The sequence below is a fragment of the Ambystoma mexicanum genome, chromosome 4q, assembly GCF_040938575.1.
Source record: "Ambystoma mexicanum isolate Mex_15411 chromosome 4q, UKY_AmexF1_1, whole genome shotgun sequence".
NCBI lineage: Eukaryota > Metazoa > Chordata > Amphibia > Caudata > Ambystomatidae > Ambystoma > Ambystoma mexicanum.
In genome coordinates, this window is record NC_090928.1 from 39,835,954 (window position 1) to 39,856,293 (window position 20,340).

The 20,340-nt window shown below is 43.5% G+C and overlaps 1 protein-coding gene across 1 annotated transcript in view; it reads left to right on the forward strand.

Moving 5' to 3' along the window:
• LOC138467436 (FERM domain-containing protein 6-like) overlaps positions 1-20,340 on the forward strand; it is a 316,289-nt gene that overhangs the window by 182,254 nt on the left and 113,695 nt on the right. The gene's annotated exons all lie outside the window — the stretch shown is intronic.

The following is a 20,340-nucleotide window of genomic DNA, read 5'->3' on the forward strand; positions in this document are numbered from 1 at the left end:
TCTGTGTGGCTCTTTTTCACTTCACAGTAAACTATGCTACAAATCACTCATTCTTAAGAACAGGTTTACCTGGTTAATCCAGGATTATTTTAGCTCTATGTCAAAGTATTGCATGTGTTGGGTGTGGAGTCTTGATGTGGAATGTTTGCCTCCGTATACAGCTCCTTCTCTGGCTTTGCCAAATTGTATGTACATTTTCAGTCGATATGCATCACAAGAGGGATGCATCCACAGCCTATTTTTTAAATCAACCTATTTGACTTGGTATTTTGCATTAGCACATGGAGATCGTTATTGACCTCCTCTCAGCTACTCCACATTTTAGAGTGCAGTCAATAACTACTGGTATTGACTGCATTCCAAACATTCTGTCTTCAGAAGCAGGCAGGGAACAACAATGCAATTTCCAGTCAAGATTTGTTTTTACAAGACATTTAATCTCAGGGAGGACCTTTCTTTCTGGAACATGCTGTTTAACACATGATCGCAAAAGCTAAAATATTTGAAAATGCTTTCTCTTTCTTATAGAAAAAACGATTACTTATTCATGCCACCTAATCCATGCTCAGCTCATGTTAAACCTGTTCCAGTTCAAACAAGTAGCAATTCAAATGCTTAACTAAATAATACAAAATACAACAACTTTTAATCTACTAACTCAGTTTGTCTGTTAATTTTAGTCACACTTAAAGTTAGTTTGTCATTTATATAGCACCTTTATCCAATTAGTATGGTCGCAACGTGCTTGTGGTGTAAACGCCCTCAGGGGACCGAAGTCCAAGTTATGGGAAAATTGTCAGAATGATTACAATGCATGTGTGCATTTGGCTAAGATATGGAGGTAGGTGGGTTGGCCAAGCTCCATTAAGCTACCCATGAAGATCAGGCATGCAGATCGGTGCTGAGGTGGTCAGGTGAGTGCACAAGTGCAAAAGACTTGTTATGTGTCCAGCTAGACCGATTCTTTGTCATAGGTCGCCACTGCCTTCGGATGTAGAGGTGTTGTGCTTTGTGTTTTAGTCTGGTGTATGGAGGTGAGTCATTATGTGTCCAGCTAGACCAAATGTTTTGTAGTAGGCCGATGCAGCATGCATGTGGGTAGGTAGCCCTGTTTGAGGCAGATGTCCACCAAAGTGGTTTGTGAAGGCTTGAGGCTTAGATGGATCTTTGTCTTTGATCTAGCTGTGTTATCAGATCGTCTCTATAATAGACAGGCTACACTCATAAAGACGTCTAAGCTTAATAGAAAGGCTACCCTCAGAAATCTTCCAAGTGCAATATCAAGGCTGCCCACATTTATCCTCTATGTGAAATTCATTGGCTATCCTCAGAGATCGTCTAAGCGCAAAAGATAGGCTAACATCGGGATCTCGAGAGGGGTCATTACCCCCAAATTATGGCCATCGGTTTCACCTCGGGCCATAACCTTGACCCCTCCCTCAGTCTTTAAGGCTGTATTATTTTAAAAACGGGAGATAATAACACATCACTTGGTTTTGAAAGATCTGATATGAAGTTAGAGCAAAAAAAATCAAATATAGGGACCTAATTGCCTCACCTGTTCGGGGTTCTTCCAGGTGGAATTATGAAGAGCATTATTTTTGTCACATATTTTTATTGCTGTATCTCATCTTCCAAACATTGCATTTGGCTGATTTGGGATAGAGGGGCGTGCCTTGGCATACCACAGTGGAGTGAGGGTAGCAGGAAATGAGGCGGGAACCTGATTGAGGCTCTCTACCAAAAGTCAGTTTCTTGTGGATTCTGCCAGGAAATTATGACCTTGTCTGAATTCTGTGACGTTATCGATCATTTTCTTCCTTTGTTGTAAATGTGAGAGCCACACCTTTCCAATAGGTAGGTCAATTTGTTTGTGTTCACCTGCAGGGCCAAATATATTGCCTTATCCTTCGTTGGGTTGTATTAGACCCTATTTAAGCACAAACCGATACTAGATAATCTGGCAAATCTTGTTCATATAATCACATAATCATCATGATTGACACTGCGTGGGAGCTGTTTTGTCTTAATTTTGCAGCGAGATTCTAGCAGCTCTGGTGGAGCAGCGTGCACTTCTTTCCAGTGTGAAAGCCACCTCTCTGTCTAATGAACCTTGGCTGATTGCAGTGCATAACTAGATGCCTGTTCAGAAAGTAGAGATTCCCTTTATTTTAATTGATGATTCTGTTTCCATATAACGTTGGGGTTTGTGAGGCTGTTAGAGGGTTGATATTTGATATTGATATTGATTTTTTATTTCTATCGTGCTCGTACACAAGTGTTTCAGAGCGCGACAAGGGAAGGGAGGGGGGAACAAAAACAGCGATCTTACTAAGCCGAGTGACATTGAGAACGCGCAAGTGCATGGGAGAGAGGGAGGGGAAAAGTGCATGGAAGGGGGGAGAAGTAAAAAGTGCGAAGCAGAGGAGAAACAGATAAATAACAATAAATAAATAATAAAGGTAACAATCAGTGGTAGTGCAGCCAGCAATTTGCAAGTGCTAGGTATAAGACAGCAGACATGATAGGTCTGATAAGTGCAGGAAGAAAAAGGGAGCGCTGTATTTGTACAGATACAGACCCCAGTGCAAGGGTGGCCCGGAGGCAGTGCGGGAGGGTGGCAGGGTGAGCAGGTACCTGGGCCCGGAGGACAGACGGTGGCCAGGTGCACAGTGCCAAGAGAGAACAGATCAGCAGGGGAGAGGGGGTGAGGGGGAGCGAAGGCAGAAGAAAAGAGGAAGGTCTTGAGGTGCTTCCAGAACCGGAGATGGTTCTCCTCAAGTTTTAGACTGGCAGGGAGGCTGTTCCAGAGGGAGGCCCCAGCTGAAGACAGAGATCTACCCTCAGCGCGTTTCTTTGAAAAACGACTGACCCTGAGGGAGTTAGAGGTAGAGGAGCGAAGAGCTTGAGAGGGGAGGTATTTGCGGAGGGATAGCTGAAGGTATTTTGGCCCCAGGCCCCAGAAAGCCTTTTGGACAATGCAGAGGGTTTTGAATGTAATCCTTGCATCCACTGGGAGCCAACAGAGAGTTTTCAGAGCTGGAGAGATTTGATCCTACGGCTTAAGGTCAAGGACACGTCTTGCAGTCCTGTTCTGGATTAGTTGCAGAGGGCAGAGAGTAGAGGCAGGTAGATTTAGAAAGAGGCTGTTACAATAGTCCAACCAAGAGAGAACCAGAGCTTGGGATACCATGAGCTTCTGGGGGAAGGAGAGGAAAGGCAGAGTACATCTGAGGAGGTGTAGTAGGAAATTTGACTTTTTAGAGACCTCAGAGATGTGGGCGGAGAAGGAAAGCGGGAGTCAAAGATGACCCTGAGGTTCTTAGCTTCGCAGGTGGGGGTAGGGCCAAGGGAAGCTGGCCAGAGAGTGAGGGGAAAGGATTGTGTGTGAAGGTGTGCCGATGAGGAGGATATCCGTCTTGCTGGCATTCAGACAAAGATCATTGGCGGCACACCAATCCTGAATGGCAGTTAGGCAATCAGAGATGAGAGACGGAGAGGAGGTGGCAGAGGGCAATCTGAAAATGAGTTGAGTGCATCAGCGTAGCACTGGAAATTTGAGCAGAAAATGGCAATGCAGTGGGCGAGAGTTGCCAGGTATTGGTTGAAAAGCCAGGACGAGAGGGTAGACCCCGGGGGAACACCACAGGTAGAGAGGAAGATAGATGATAGGAAGGACCCAAGTTGGACCCGGGAGGGTCGATCTGAGAGAAAAGAGGTCAGCCAGGCCAGAGCCTGATCAGTGATACCCAGGTTTTCACAGAGACATTTTATCAGGATGGTGTGGTTGACTGTGTCGAAGGCAGAAAAGAGATCGAGGAGGATGAGGACAGAGGGAATGTTAGAGTCAAGGTTGGAGAGCAGATCTTCACGGATGTTCAGGAGAGCAGTTTCCGTGCTTCTGGCAGCTCTGAAGCCAGACTGGTGGACATGGAGACAGCCAACAGAATTGGAATGAAGGTTAAGCTGAGAGATGGCCAACTTTTCCAGGAGTTTGCACAGAAAGGGAGTAATGGAAATTGGGCGATAGTTAGCTGGACAAGAAGGATCAGCTGTGGGTTTCTTGGGATGAGGATGCACAAGGGAGTGCTTCAGAGGGGAGGGGAAGGACCCTGAGGCAAAGGAGTGCTTGCAAAAATCAGCAAGGGCCAGAGCAAGGGTGCCAATGTGGTCCTTGATGGTTTTAGAGGAACAGGGAGGAACCTGTTTTGACAAGGCTTTCATAGATCGGACTTGTCTCGCGACCTCGTCAGGGGAGAAAAGAGGAAAGGACGAGAAGGATGGTGGGGGGTGTCTAAAGGAGGGTCAGCAAGCAAAGATGGAGAGGGGAGAGGAGGGATGGGGTGGAGAGGGTAGACAGTAGTGATGTTAGTAGTGGAGAGTAGTGATGTTGCTTGTTTCATGGAACATGTCATGCGCCTTGACACAGGTAGTCAAATGTCCCCTAACATGTACAAGGTCTTTAAAGCCATATGCAGTAAAAGGTTAAAAATAAATATACAAAAAAAAGCCATAGGGGGTCATATGCATTTTTTTCGCGGTTTTGCCCTTTTTGTGCACAGTTTGAACTTGTCGTCTCAGAGTTTTGTGCTTAGCTGCCCATTCCCATTTTCTAATGATCATGTCATGCTGATACGCAATGCGATGGAATTAGACATTTCATGACAAACTGAGTAATACCTGTGGTGCATTGTTTAGGAAAGTGTGTGGGCAATGCTGCATTTTATAGCACATCAGGCTGGTGTAGAATTAGTAAAAGCTAGCAGCTGCACAGTGCAGAAAGTCATTAAGATGGCCCCCATTAACTCAGTAAACTGGCCTACATTTACATGTTGGCATTGCCCTGTGGGCCGGTTTGAGGATGGGCTTGGGGCCATGAACTACTTTTGAATTGTAGACACCCCCGGTGGGAACCCTGGTGCATGAGGAGAGGTTTTTATACATTGTGTATGTCAGCGCCACAAAAATAGCTGCTTAACTTGTTTGCATGGTGCTCACAGGAGCACTCAACAGTCTAACGTAGAGAAATTATCTTTCATACAAATGTTTTGTTTAAAAATTGCACTACAGAGATTCACAACATATTCCTACAGCAGAGTTGCTGCCTGTCAAACTGATGCCTACTACCATCATAGTCACAACTCTAGACCACTCCAATCAACTCCCAAACACATACACTGGTTAAAACACACAGATCATTCCACACCCAAAACCCAAACTTACAGGTATCCCATATGGATACAAAACTCTTCACAGGTGAACATACCAATCTACCTAAAACACACCCATACAGACGGAAGTTGCTCCTGGTTCTTCATACACCAACAGTTAAACAAAATGCCTTGTCTTTTTCCCCTACTCCCTAAAACCCTGTAAATGCTCATTTCAATTTCTGATCCACCTGGAATGGGCCCCGTGCTTTGTACAATCCCAATAACATAATATAACTTAACATAACATAACATAAAATGCATCTTTAGCAAAGTAAACTGATGGCTATTTTGCAAAATAGAGCAAACATTTTGATTGAAACAAACACAACATCTACCTGCAGCTGCCCCCTGCCCAGGCTCTACCCACACTACTCCACCATCCCTCCCACCAGCTTCCTACAAGCACTTAACGTACAGCGCACACTCCGCACATCCAACTGATCCAATCAACCCCCTCCAACACCAACCTCACTACCTCCCCCACTCTCCATCAGAAACAAGCATCTTCATATTCCCAACACGAGCTCTACTATCTCCCTGCACATTCTACCGACAGTGTTGCCTTCTCCACTCCCCACCAGAAACAAGTCCCTCTATCTTTGCACCTGGACCTCCACCATCTCCCTTTCCCGTCCCCCAGGAGTCAAACCCAATACTCACCAGTCGACACTTCCACCATTGTTCCTTTCAAATGTGCCCTGATGAACAACAGATCAGTCCTAGCTCAGGCCTGAGAAATCTTCGACCTCCTAACCACCAACAGCCTTGGCTTGCTTACCGTATCAGAAACTTGGCTTCAGCCAGCACACGATCCTGCCATATCAATTGCCATCCCCCTAGGATATGCCATCCTCCACAATGGGAGAACAACAGAGGCAGCGACGTTGCCATAATTTACAAAAACACTATCGCCATCAGAGCCATTAGCACAAACCCATTACCCAATTGTGAAATGCTCTCCACCAAGCGCTCACTTTCACCAACCAACACCATTAATCTACATCTGATTTACTGCCCCCCCAAGCCCCATTCATTCCTTCCTGCAGATCATCAACTCTGTCATCAAGCACTGTTCCGAAATCCTCGCGCCTTGATACACTTGTGTATAGGCGCGTTATAAATGCCATATCATATCATATCATATCATTCTAGAAGATCTCAATTTAGGGCTTGCATGCAAAAGGCCTAGCTACAGCCCATAACCAGTTAGACTTCAAACAGCAGATATCTGAACCCACCCACATTCACAGACGCACTCTGGACTGGATGGCAGACGTAAATTGCATCACCTACAGCCCAAACATCACAACCTGCCTCTGGTCAGATCAGCACACCATCACCTTTCACATCCCCATCAGCAAACGGCCCAGCCCCATCCACTCAGCGAGACTAGAAGCCCTAGCCTGCTGCTCCAAAAACCTCAATAAAGACCACCCCGCACCACTTCTCACCGACCTTTAGGACATCACCAATATTGCAACCAACTCAGAAGCCCTTGTCGATCCCTACAACAGCACTGTACTGCAAGCTGTCGATACCCTTGCCCCGCTTAAACGCTGCAAAGCTAAAGCCCTGCTAAAAAAAACTCATGGTTCACTCCAGAGCTCCTTGCCATCCGCCCACACTAAGAAACATACTGCAGAAACTGCCTGGAAAAAGGACTCCTCCCCAAACAACAAACTACACTTCACAACCCTTGCAAAAGACTACAGAGTAGCGATGCACACTGCCAAAGGCAGCATCTACAATGCCAGAATTGACAATGCAAAATCTAACACTTGCAAAGTCTTCAATATCCTGCGACAACTGGAGTCCCCTGCTACTCCCCCCGCAGATTTTGCCATAGACAACACCTGGTGCTCTAATATGCAAGAATCCCTCATCAGAAAAATCTTCACCCTACAGGAGAAAATCCAATCCAGACAACTGGCCATTCGTGCCAAAACCCTACCCACTACCCTCACGCCTCCTAAATCCCCCCTCGCCACCATTCAAATTCAGCCCTGTATCTGAGCAGGAAGTGACCAACATTATAAAAAGCCTCAAACCCTCCCGCTGCAAAGCAGATGCCGGCCCGGCGCCTATCATCAAAGACTGCGATGAGGCACTTACACTGGTCATCACCACAATTTCAATTCTTCTTTCTCAACGAAGAGCGTCCCAGCTGCTCTGAAAGAAGCCTGGATCCTCCCGCTCCCCAAAAAAGCCTTGCTCGACCGAGCCACTTCTACAAACTATCGTTCCATCACTACCATCCCCTACAGCCTACAAATCCTAGACTGTGCCGCTTACATCCATATCCAACACTACCTTGAAGAAAACCACATCCTTAGCCTTTGACAATCTGGCTTCCGCCCAAGGCAGGAACTATTTGACCTCAAAAATGATTGAGACTAGAGGCGCTGGCAAACTTTCCCTGCTTCTTTTGTTAGACCTTTCAACAGCCTTCAACCTTTTCGACCACCAAGCCCTATGCAACCACCTCACCTAAACAGTCAACTACTCTCCTGCAGCCACCTACTGTATCAGATCCTTCCTGGCAGACAGAACCACTCATGTCTTCATGGATGATTTCACAGCCCCATCCATGCCGATAACCTGTGGTTTCCCACAAGGCTCCTGCATCTCCCCCACACACTACAACATTTACAGGAAACCTCTCTCTTTCAGGCAATTACTCCCAAGATGTCTCATCCATCAACTCCGTCTACGAAATCATTCAAGACTAGATGGCCTCCCTCCTTCTCTGTCTAAATGATGAAAAAACTGAGATCCTCATCATAGGCTCACATGCCTCACTCGGCAAACTTGACCCAGCCTACAAAGCATTCAATGTAGATGAAAATCTAATCCAAACTTCACTTGCAGCTAAAACCCTAGACATTTACTTACATGACATCCTCGATCTATCGCCTCAAGTAAACACCATTGTCTCCTCTGATGCCTACACCTCCAAACACCTTAACGGCAGCAAACACTTCCTCTCTATAACCAACCGCCCCACCATAGCCAGAGTTTTAACTGGAGCCTCACTTGATTACTGCAACGCCCTCTTTTCAGGCACCTCCGAGCGAAACCTGTGGTAACCACAAACCATTCAAAATAACGCTCTTTGGGCTACCCTAGGCCTTTCCAAACACGACCATGTCTCAGAAGCTAGAAGAAATGCACACTGGCTGCCGATTCGCAAATGTTTGAGCTTCAAAACTCTCTCCATAGCATATCAGTGCCTCACTAACACTGCCCTGGCATACCTCTCCCAACGTGTTGAGAAATAGGCTCCCTCTCGCCAGCTGAGATCCACAAACTGCCACTACCTCAAAGTACTGAGCTTCAATCAAAAAACTGCAGGAGGCTGAAGCTTCCCTGTTACTGCTGCCAGGCTCTGGAACAATCTCCCCCTCGCACTAAGAAAAGGACCGTCCTACTGGGCCTTCACGAAAAACTTGAAAACCTGGCTCTTTACCTAAGCCTTCCCTGCTCCTGCACCATCATTGAAACACAAACATCCATTGTATGTATTCTGATTGTATTGTATGATATCTTTTTCCTTCCCTAATGTAACTAGTGCCTGGATACCTGAGGGTTCAGTGTGCTGCCACAGATGAATACATAAATAAATACATTGTTGGTAATGATGCAAATTAAGTCAGCTTAAAGCAGGGCTGTCCAACTCAACTATACACTGGGCCAGTTTGTATCAAAAATGGGCCTCTACTAAAACCAGGAATAATTCTCAGACTGCTCTGCTAAGCAATCAAGGGAAAGGACGGGGGTCGGATTCATTGAGTAGAGTTGGAAAGTCAGTTGGTAGGATAATTGGCTTTGCAGACAGGTCAATAACGTCTTTTGCTTAATGGGTCTAGATTACTGCAGGTTTTCTCATTAATTCTCCCTTTGAGACTGGTCTAATCCAGTGACGTCGACTGGGCAGACATACATGAAGAGGGTGGTGAAAAAGTACTGGTTCACTTCTTCTTTTCAATTGTGGCAGGGCTTGTCTGGGACCAAATGGACAACTTTAGATCAATGGGTATTGATTTACATAATCTTATTAATTCTGCACAATGCTAAACATTTACCAAGGTTAGTGATTGCGAAACAAAGGACTTTAAACCATGAAGACTGATCCTGGTTAGCATCAGAACTTTACAGAGATAGCAGAAAGAAGATAGAAGTACCTCAATCTTAGCTTGATACACAGACAGAGACACACTGTTGACAACTAGGGATCGGTCAGATACGTCTGATCGAGTGGTATGTTCTACCACTTTTTCAACCATGAGAAATGCGATATGGAAGATCATCAGAAAACACTGGTGCACGATTCTGGTTACAGGATGTATGACACAAAGGCCTCGGTTTGCCTTCAAACGAGGATATAACATCCGGGATAAGTTGGATCATTCCTGTTTGTGGTTTAGGCCACCTGGCTTTCAATCCACCATTACCACTAAAGTACAAACATCACTGGTTCCCGTTAAAGGACATCATCTCTGTGGTAATTGTGAAGTGTATACATTTACCAAAAAGACCCTACACTTCACACATGGTAACTTCTCATGGGAACCGCAAAATTTCACCACCTGCAATTGCAAGAAAGTGATATAAATCATCACATGGCCCTGTGATTTGCTTCATGTCGGTATGACAACTCGGAAGGTCTCATAAGAATTGGGGAGCACCATAGTCAGATACAGACTTGAACTAGCTCAGCACCGATGGTTCAGCATTATGGAGAAAATAATCAAGGACCAGATGACATCAAATGGGTTTTACTAGACACTGTAATATTAGATCCGTTTGGAGTCCCTACAGCCACCAGGTTACATAGACTGGAACACATTTGGATCCATAATATTTCTTAAAGCACCGAATGTAACAAGATGAGTATGGAGCCCAAAACATAGGCACATACCAAGTTGGGTCAGCCTAATCAATTAATCAGTTGATTGGGGTTTTGTTCCTATGATACAAATCCCCCCACCCCGATACTCCATCAGTAGTCTTTCTTGATCCTGCCTTTAGGGGGATATACAATGTCTAGGCCAGTTAACATGACGCCGGGCAGGACCCTGTGTACAATCAAACATTAGGTTAAGATGGCCGATTGTTAACCAATATGGCCTTTTACCAGCAGGTACCTTTCCCCTAATTAGTGCATACATGATATGCCTGATAGAATCCAGGTCTCAAACCTTTGTACCACCTGTACCCGGCGGGGGACAATTTTTGTGTTTTTGTTGTGTACTGTGCCGATGGAATTAACTGGCCACTCTGCTCCTTGGCACCATAAAGGCCTAAGACACTGGGCCAAGATGGCCGACAGATGATGAAGGCATCTCATTGGGAAGTCCTCTCTCACTTTCCCACATTAGGTCTCTGTACATGCCGGCACATATTTACTACTGCGGTATCTGGGAGACGGGAGATTTGTGTTGCTGTCCAAGGGAATGCGGCTCGGGTTCTGCATGGGTAAGTCCACGACATACTGCCTATAGTGAGATTAGCGAGCAGGAGAGATATTCCAGAAGCCAATTTAGCTGGGTAACGAATCTTGGTTCACACAGGTCCCTGTGTTTATGGGCCGGATACTTCATTGAATGACGGTGGCACCCACAGGGTCCCCTTAGGAATGAGAGGCACTGAGAGATTGCAACGCTCCTGTCTTCTTATATGCTACTTAGAAATGGTGAGTGGTTTTAAATACAGGTTACTGCATTGCCAGTATTTACATATGCCTCTAGTTGTACTGTCATTTTCTGTATAGAGGCCAATGGAGGGCGGATGTAGGATTTACTTTTTTTCCACATATTTGCAGAGGCTATAGAAATGGTACTTAGGTGTTTCAGTAGGCAGCGAAGCCAGTTGGCTCACTTGGTGGTCTGAATTATAAGAACAAGCTAAGAGAGAAAAACATTGTCTCTGTATCATGAGCCGGGTGCTTTTAAACATCTAGATGTGGTCCGCATCTTCCACATAAACACACAATATAGAATTTCCATTGATTTTAGCTTGGTCTCTACTAACCCCACGTGGACAGGGGTGAATTGAAAAGGTATACTACATGTTCTCCTGTATGCTGCACATGGCGACATTGGGTTTGGGTGAACCCCTGAGTAAGGTGTTTTCCATTTCTTTTTGGGGGTACTGAGGTGGTTGTCTGCCCCCCTCTGTTTGCGTCTCAAGCAACGATAAATGCTCAAATAATTTACTAGCCACTAGCAAACGAGTGTGGCTGAGTGTGCTAAGCAGTTTAAAATAATTTACAAGTCACAAATAATATAGTCCCAGATGGGACTGGCTGCACTTAAGTTGGTCTATTATTATCTCCAAGCAGGATTTGGAGACTCCATTGTTGGTTAGTACACTAGAGGATGGAGAATAACAATACACCTGATTTACTTAATGGTTTTGTGCCCTGAAGAAGGATGGGTCATTTAAACTCACAAGCTGACCCAACGAGGCAAAACTTGAGTCTGCAATAGTTTATTGCAGAATATGCAGCAGAAATAGATTCATTATGAGTTTTAATTTGATCAATTAACTTCACGTATGTGTTAAAGTTTCATATCCCATGTTGTACAGAGTAATGCCACACGATATTAGTGAAGTCGGTGCTGGGTGGGAACTGGTCTTGTTCCATCCATTCCAGTTTATGGATTTATATTACTTTATCATTTTTATGTGTGAGGCTAGAGTGTGACTGTTGTTGATCCATTTGGGGTTTGATTGCGGATGGATGCTTGTGGATTTGGTTGTATGTTAGTGGTCTTTGTGCTTTGCAGAACAACTTTTTCTGCCCTTTTTATATGTCTGTATTATGAATAAACTTGTTTTCATGATACTAACTTGTGTGTTCATGATTGTTGTATTGTTCTATGCAGAATCGGCATAAACTTGTTTTTTCTTGTGTTTTCACTTATGTGAATCTATGGTTTGGACTAGTTTTTTTGTGATATTTCATCTTCAAATTGGTATCTTGGAATAGATGTGGTTTCAAGAATGTTGTACATTATGAGAATGCGTCCTCCTTTTCAGTTTTGGGTGACTTGGTCATTACACACTCCAGGAGCCAATGTTATTGAGTCCCTTGTACATTCATTGCTACAAGGTCTTTTCGGAAAAGGCATGAAAGGGCACAAGTTGGTCAACTGAATGGAGGCCTTTCCATTGCTATAGATTTCAAACACTTTTTTTAAAAATTCGATTATAGATACATCTTGTGATGATCTGTTGGTTATAAAATTACAATAGCGAAAGGATGAAAGACTTAATGAAATGTTAATTGTCAATATGTATTGGAACCCTGACAGAACTAACACACATCAAACACGAACAAGTCACAAATACATACACCTACATGCAGATGCCAGCCGTTGTCGCAGAGGCCCGTCCTACACGCTCAACCCACATACGACTCAGTGTACACTAACACACAACAACCTACCCAGCCTCATTCTCAGTCTGATGTGCATTCGCCTCCTGTATATAACTCATGACAGTTTGAGGGTAGCCGGTACATTACTAAAGAAATGTAGAGGATAGCCACCCAGGGCATGAAATATGTATTGGGCTCCCATCCATTACACCCCCCCCCCCTCGCTACACACCTAGAGAAGCCCCACTGAACCTATTGGATGTCAAAAGATTGATGGGGATCGCTGATAAATGCACTCAGTATATACTTGAAATTGGAACCATAAGTTCCAGTTCGACAACATGTACATTACGATTAGAAGATGTATTTGGCTAGCATGTTCAGTTCCAACTAGAGATTATGCAGCCTTTACAGGTGACCTTAGCGCCCAAGTTCTTCAAAGACAAGGCTCTGTCAGAGCCTCAAGACGATCTGATCTCACAGCGAGATCAAAGATAAGTTCCATCTGAGCTTAAGGTACGTATATCGCACCACTTCACTGCACATCTGCCGCAGTCACGCTATCCAGCCAAACACATTAGGATGCAGCTACAGCTATGACAAATTCGGTCTAGATGGGCACTTATGCCTTCGCCTCCTACACCAGACTTGTTTCAGCACCTCTGCCATTAGAATTTAGCAACAGCCTATGACAGAATTAGGACTAGCTGAACACATAAGGAACTCTTGCACTAGCGCACTCTTGTGACCTCCTTCAGCACCCATGCACGTGCCTGACCGCTTGGGTTGCTTCCTGGAGCCTAGCCAACCCATTTAATTCCTAATATAGGCCAAATGCACACACATGCATAATACATCTTTTCTGTGAATTGTACCACATTGAGATCATACAAATGGGAAAAGGTGCTATATAAATGACTACTACTATTACAACTACTAAATGATCTATGGTTTGGAAATGGTCACCAAAACAAAGTTATAATGGTTAGGGATTTCAATTCTTTTTGTGCTCTTGATTATGCTATATCTAAGGATATGTTAGCGGACCCCAGGGATCTACATAGAGCTCTAAATAGGAGGAGAGGGGAAATCTGGGTATATATTATGTCCTCCTGGGGCATGGAGCTCCTTTTGCTGGAGGGGCGTTCTTGCCTAGGTGAAATCATCAACTGGCAAAGAAGTAATTCCTCTTTATGGATTGACCATGTGTTCTTCGCCTTACCTAGTCATAGTAAAAGTTCTTCTACAAACATTCATTTTAATCGTTTCAGTGATCACACTACTATCACTTTTGAAATAGAATTTAAGAGTCTGGGGCTCTTTTGGAATCTTACTTAGCAGCCATTACTCCATGTCTAGGTGGACCTAGTGTGCGCTGGAAGGTTTTGTGTTTGAAACACTTTGAGCCTGATTCATGGAAGTGTGTTATAATGGCGCCATGCCATAGCAAACCGTTTCCTTTGAATAAGGCCCTGTGTGTCTTATCTCTTGAATTTGTCTCCTCTCTCTCTCAGAAGACTTGTGTGATGAAATGTTCAATGTAGCAAATTACAACAAGACTGTTTACTTGTTTATCAACAATTACAGGAAAAGGAGCATGTGCTTTTTCCAAACCAATGCGTATAATGCAAAATTAGTCTAGGCCAAACCATAAAAAAAGGGCAACCCTTAGAAGCCTTAAAAGGGAAGGTATCACAGCCAGTGAAAAATATAAGCTTGCAAGAAAAAGAATTTGTCGTACTTAAAGGAATCGATATAAACGGTTTAAATATTCAGTCAACATTAAAGACAGACAAAGAATTATCTAAAGTTTAAATGGGAAGAGAACGGCTTCCTTTTGGGAGATTACTAATGGCACTAGCCATGCAATTGACACTACACATTTTAAGACTATTGAGGAGGGTAGGGTATTGGGTCTACCACTTTAGGGATATGCATACCCCGATTGGGAATTCTTTGCCGTTTGTGTCAGTTTCTGGACATAAACTTAGAAGATGGGAAGGAGATATGCAAAAAATTACATTTTAACAGTGATTACAAATGGTCCAGATCACTTATCACTGATCACCATTCAAGCTTATCTAGTGCTGTGGTCGGATATCCTGGAAAATGTATTCAGGGATATTATTGCGAGAGATCTTATTCCCCCGACTTAGCAACTTTCTCACATCATCTCATTATTTAAGAAAGGGCACAGAAGCTGCCCGGAAAATGATAATCCATTAGCAATTATAGTAAGGTTTTTGTATCACTTCTGAAAGAGCTCGACCATTGAGTTGAGAAATTGAATTTCATCCCAAAATTTCAAATTGGGTTCCAAAAGAGAGTGGGTACCTCTTTAAATGGAACTCTTTTAACGCACCTCCATGGTATGTCCTGGGCTAATTCTGCTAAAATTATCTATATTGCTAGGATGGATATGCCAAGTGTGTTAATCAAGGTGTACAGGAAGAGTTTATGGTTTAAATTGGAAAGTTGGGGGCTCTCTAAAGGCCTGTTTAGGTTGATCATGCTCCTCTATAAGTTTACATCTATTAAAGTTAGCCTTAACAAAGAGGGTTTACTGTCTCAATCTATTGAAACACTAACTGGCCTCAGACACAGCTGTATTCTGGCCCCAACACTTTTTAACCGGTATAACGCAGATTTGGATAAACTGTGGGCAGGGGCAAATTGTTTTACACCAAAACCTGGTCCAAATTCTTTGCACTGTCTGTCTTTTGCAGACGACTTGCTCTTTTTTAGACCTCACTCCCATAGGCTTTGAAAGAACATTCAAAGCCTTTTCACACTATGCAGATTGCAATAGACTGTGGATTAACAGACTCAAATCTAAGATTATCATCTTTTCTAAGAAACACGTTCTTAAAATGGGTCTTCGGCCGGTTGGGGACACAAAATTGCAGATAGTGGATTCTTTGATCTATCTAGGTTTCACTATCTCTAATAATTTTTGTCGAAAGATGATTGAACAAAAGTTAAAAGCAATGGATACACCCTCATTATCTCAACTTAAATGCATGTATGTAGGACTTTGTAAATTCCCCCTACTTCCAATGATAAAGTTTTATTAAGTGAAAATCATGCCTATGTTAACCTACGGCCTTGATATTACCCTCATTGTTTTAGGCTCATTCCTTAATGTCCAGAGGGTATAGTATGGAAAAAATCCCTGGGCGTTTTCCCTAAGTACGCAGAATTGTGTAATGAGGTACACATTGGGATTGGTCCCTGGTTGAATGGAAAAAACGGACTTTGTATGCAAAATATATTTCATAAACCTGCAGATTCTCTCTTTTGTGATCTTAATATATTTCTGTCTAATGAGACGGTCCCTTCTGTGACAGAATTTGCAAATACCCAAAATCTTTATTAACGGAATATGGGACTGATGCTTGGGAATTCACTCATAATCCTGTTCTAGCTAAGAATAAGAAAAAAACATACCAACATGATTGGAGGTTGACCATAGAGCAACTACAATCTTATACTCTGTATTATGAAAATTACACTTTTTTCATAAGCAAGAAGCTTTTCCGAAATACATGAAGCTTTTTTCTCTGCTGTCTGGTAAGAAGGACATATGTGAGATTCAAATTAATTCAGTCCCCTAAATTAGAATCCATGGGCCCCAGAAGCGAGCTAACAAAAGAGGAGAGAATTAGCAGACTTTGAAGATGCGAGGGATGAGTGTGAAACCTTGAAACATCTAGTTATTTATTGCACCGGAACATCTAATCTTAGAGTTTTATATTTCCAAAGATTCACAGATTTTAATTTCATACACCCTGGGTAGCGTCTGTGGGCAAGATTTATGGTGGGAGAAAATATCTCGGTGGTGTTAGCCTTAAAAGGATTTTTTAAAATCTCATATGACACGCTGGAACCTCACACAACAACACAAGGGTTAACGTGAATGTGATTCTCTCTCCTTAAGATACAGAAAAAAAATTGAAAATATTTTAGCATACTTGCACCTCAATAATTTGGTATTCGTGCTCCTAAACTATGAAGCTTATGATTTGATCTAAAGGGTATGCAGTGATTACAACGAATACCAATATAAATAATACCATTATAACAACCTCAAATAACGAATTACAAAATAACGAATTCGGCAAAAAACTAAAAAAGGGGTTGGGAAGGGGGATAGTGGTTATGGGGGTGGGGGAAAAGTATTAAGAACAAAAAAGGGGGTGGTTTGGAGGCAACCCCCCAAAAACAACAAAAAAAAATTGTTATTATGGTCTTCATTATTATGGTATAAGTTACTATGGTATTAGTTGTTTTGAATTCGTTATAATCACATGTAACCTTGCCTCTTTTTTTTCCTCTCTTTTAGCATAATTTCGAAATGAGTAGTGGAAAGTTTTATATGAACTGCATACATTTGTAATATATGTCTCTGTGATTGTTGGTTTGATGTTTAATTGTATATTTATTTTTGGGTTGTGTAAGGTTTTAATGTTACACCAACCACAATAAATAATGTACCTCTCATGCACCGCACAATAGGATCTATGAAAAAAGGGACAATAATATAGAGTAGAGGCTGGTGTTTTTTTATGGTAGTGTGGCGTAAATGATTTTGCAAAATTAGCACAAGCGAAGTGAGGCAGCTTTAAACCACTTTAGAGGGTTCAGCATCGCCGTGAGCATGTACCGTGCCTATACAGGTTTGCTGCAAAGGTTTTGATAAAAGGTTGAGAAGGATTGTGCTTTACTCTTTCCCTCTGTGTGTGTGTATTCCCTTTGTCATCTTAGTTTATTGTGCAACACACTGGCCCGGACTGTGTTCGCTTGTTGCCTTTCGGATGGAACATTCTTTTAAGGCTTGTTAGAGAGTTTTCTAAGTCCTCCTAGAGTGCTCTGTAAGTCCTGTTCCCACAATATTCCTCCTGTAAATACTTTAGTTCAGCTTGCAGTGTTTCCATTATTTTCTTCGAAATTCCAGCCAGTTTCAAGGCTTTGGCCAGGAACAGGCCCTAAATCGCTGCTTTTAAAGCATCCCACCTGATGTGGGTGGTTGTGTCAGTGCTATTAAGGGTTAAAGTATTCTCTGATCTGTTCAAGGATTCACTACACCACGAATGTATCCTTTAGTACATATTTAGGTAGTGAGCAGCCCTCCCTCTGGGTTCAATTGTTAAAGACAGTTCTGTACTTACTGAACTGTGGTAGGATATTGCTTGAGGGTGATGTACGAGCCACTTAATCGGCCAGTAACATGTTGCTGGTAAAGATATAATCAATTCTGCTGAAAGACTGATGGACTTGTGAGAAAAGGATGTACTCCGTGGCTTGTGAAGACAGTACCTCCACTTGTCCTTTAATCCCACGTCCTCATGTTTATCCAGTATGTCCAAATCCAATCTGTAGGCTACACTATCCTTGGAGGCTTTTGCATTGGAGTGGTCCCATTCAGCTGACATAGAACCATACTCATCCACCCGCCCCTTAACACAACTCATTCCATACTGAGCGACGTAGAACCCCACTCAACAAGAACCCCACTCAACAAGAACCCCTTCTCTCCTCCCAGCTATAATGGGTAACAGGCTCCTGGGAATTCAAAAAGGAACAAACATCGATTATAGCTGACTGCCTCTGCTCCACTGGGAACGCATTGGGTTGCAACTGGTTGACCAATAGTCTGTTACTCTCTGCTTCCGTCTCACAGGGCATTTCCTGCCCTCTCTAAGTCTCTTTGTTTGAGCTTGAAGTAGATGCTTATATCCTCTTCCCACTGGGGCCTCTGGTTACTCGGGACCACTTGCTTTTGCAATAGGCACATACATCACAGGACTGCATCAGCTCCAAAGATCCTGCTTCACGCTCCTTGCAGCACCGGTGGAAAGTGGGGTCCAGACAAGGAGACCCCTGGCCTTAGGTAGAGGGCCTTGTGGAGGGGCCGGCTCGCCGCCTGCCGGCTCCCCTGGTTGGATAAAGGGAGGAAGGCCGCCCAATTAAGTGAGGCGGCGTGGGCTGAGGCAGCCCGTAATGAGGAATACAGTAAGAAAGAAATGGCGCTAGCCATCTTTAATAGGTTGGCGTGGCTGTCGAGGTCCAGGGGGCATCACTTCACATGTTCTCTATACGTAGGTATGTAGAAGGAATATCTACTGTTTCTTATGATTCTTGTTGTGGGACCCTGGAAATTTGCCATTGCATAAGTAATAGACTTGACACCAAAATCAAATGCTTTAAGGGTTTGACGAATGAATCCCCAGTCCGCCCTGTCACATGCTATATTGGCACATATAGCCAATTATGTCATGGGGGTCTATTCCCATTTCCCAACCTCAATTAAATGTATGATTCTTTTGATATTATCATGAATGTTTCTATCCCTTATAACATTTGTCTCGTCCAGTCCTCCAAGAGAGGAAAGAACCCTCACCAGCCTTGTTGCTAGGAACTAAGAGTGGAATTTGGCACATACATTAAGCAAGGCAAGCAGGCCATAGGAGTCACATTGGGTGGATGTTACAAGTGAGGACTCTTCCATTGTTACAATGACCGTACCAGGGCGGAGAAAGGCTGTACCAGAGCAGAGAAAGGCTGTACCAGAGCGGAGAAAGGAACTACCTACAGAAGTTAACGGCGCAAGTGGTTGTGATTTAAGTGTCTCATAAAATAATGTAGTGAACCCTATGGACCCAGAGCTTTCTGATTAAGCAATGTTCTACCCCCTTCTGGGAGAGATAAGCCAAATCTAGATACCTCAGCTAACCACCCTAACCACATCATCACCATCGAATAACTGCTGAAAAAAAGAATGTAAAAATATCGCATTTCCTGTTTCTGATTTTTGTACGAACGAGTGGACACAGGTGAAAGGGATATTGATGAGCTGCACTTTGCTTCCATGAGCCGGTGCGTAAGGAAAAAAGTGTAGCACTGTCCTCTTATCCAGCAGAGCCTGCATGGAGCATGTGTAAGTACTTAATTAGGCTACTTCCCAATTTGGGCTTTCATAAACAAAAATTTCCAACCAAATTGGTATCAGTCTTGCTCTGTTATAATATCAGCCCTTCAAACTCTGAGATACTTGCATCAACTGCAGAGGTTAACAATGTGTCTAAATTGTTTGAGCAGTTGGCACTTTGTACTTCTGCACAGTCTCTGCTGCCCCCTCTCTGTCTTCTATTCCTTGCAGTCATGGGTGAAGGGGAGTGAGAGTAGGTAGGTACTGCTGTGAACAGGGCCTCCGTGCTCTGCTGGGGAGAAAAAGAGGAGAGCAGCGCATTAACATACATCTGTGTAAATATGCTCTCCTTTCCTCTGTGCTGTTTCTTCACTACATGGCTTTCACTTTGCTTTGCTGTCACACCTTTTATATCTGTCCTTTAGCACTGGTGGAAGGTAGCTGTCAGCGGTAATGATGTGGTTGAGTGACAAGGGCGGCGACAGCTAATATGGATATGGGAAACAGAATAGCGAGCGGGCAGGCACACGTGGCGCTGTGAAACACAAGTCTGTTGTATAAAGCGCCTTACAAATTATGAATAACATAAAAATGTAATTAAATTAAAAAAGAGTGTGTGCGCGCTCCCTGTTCACTCTTTCACCCTTGCACTGTTCTGGCACTTGTCCACTTGCAAACCCCTGTGCACTACTCCTCGCTTTTGCAGCTGACTGCTAGAGACGCCTGGTTGGACACTAATAAAAAGGCCTAGGCAGCCGATCAAATGGATTAGGCAGTGGTGAAGACATTGCGCATGTTTTATTGATTTGTAAGAATTG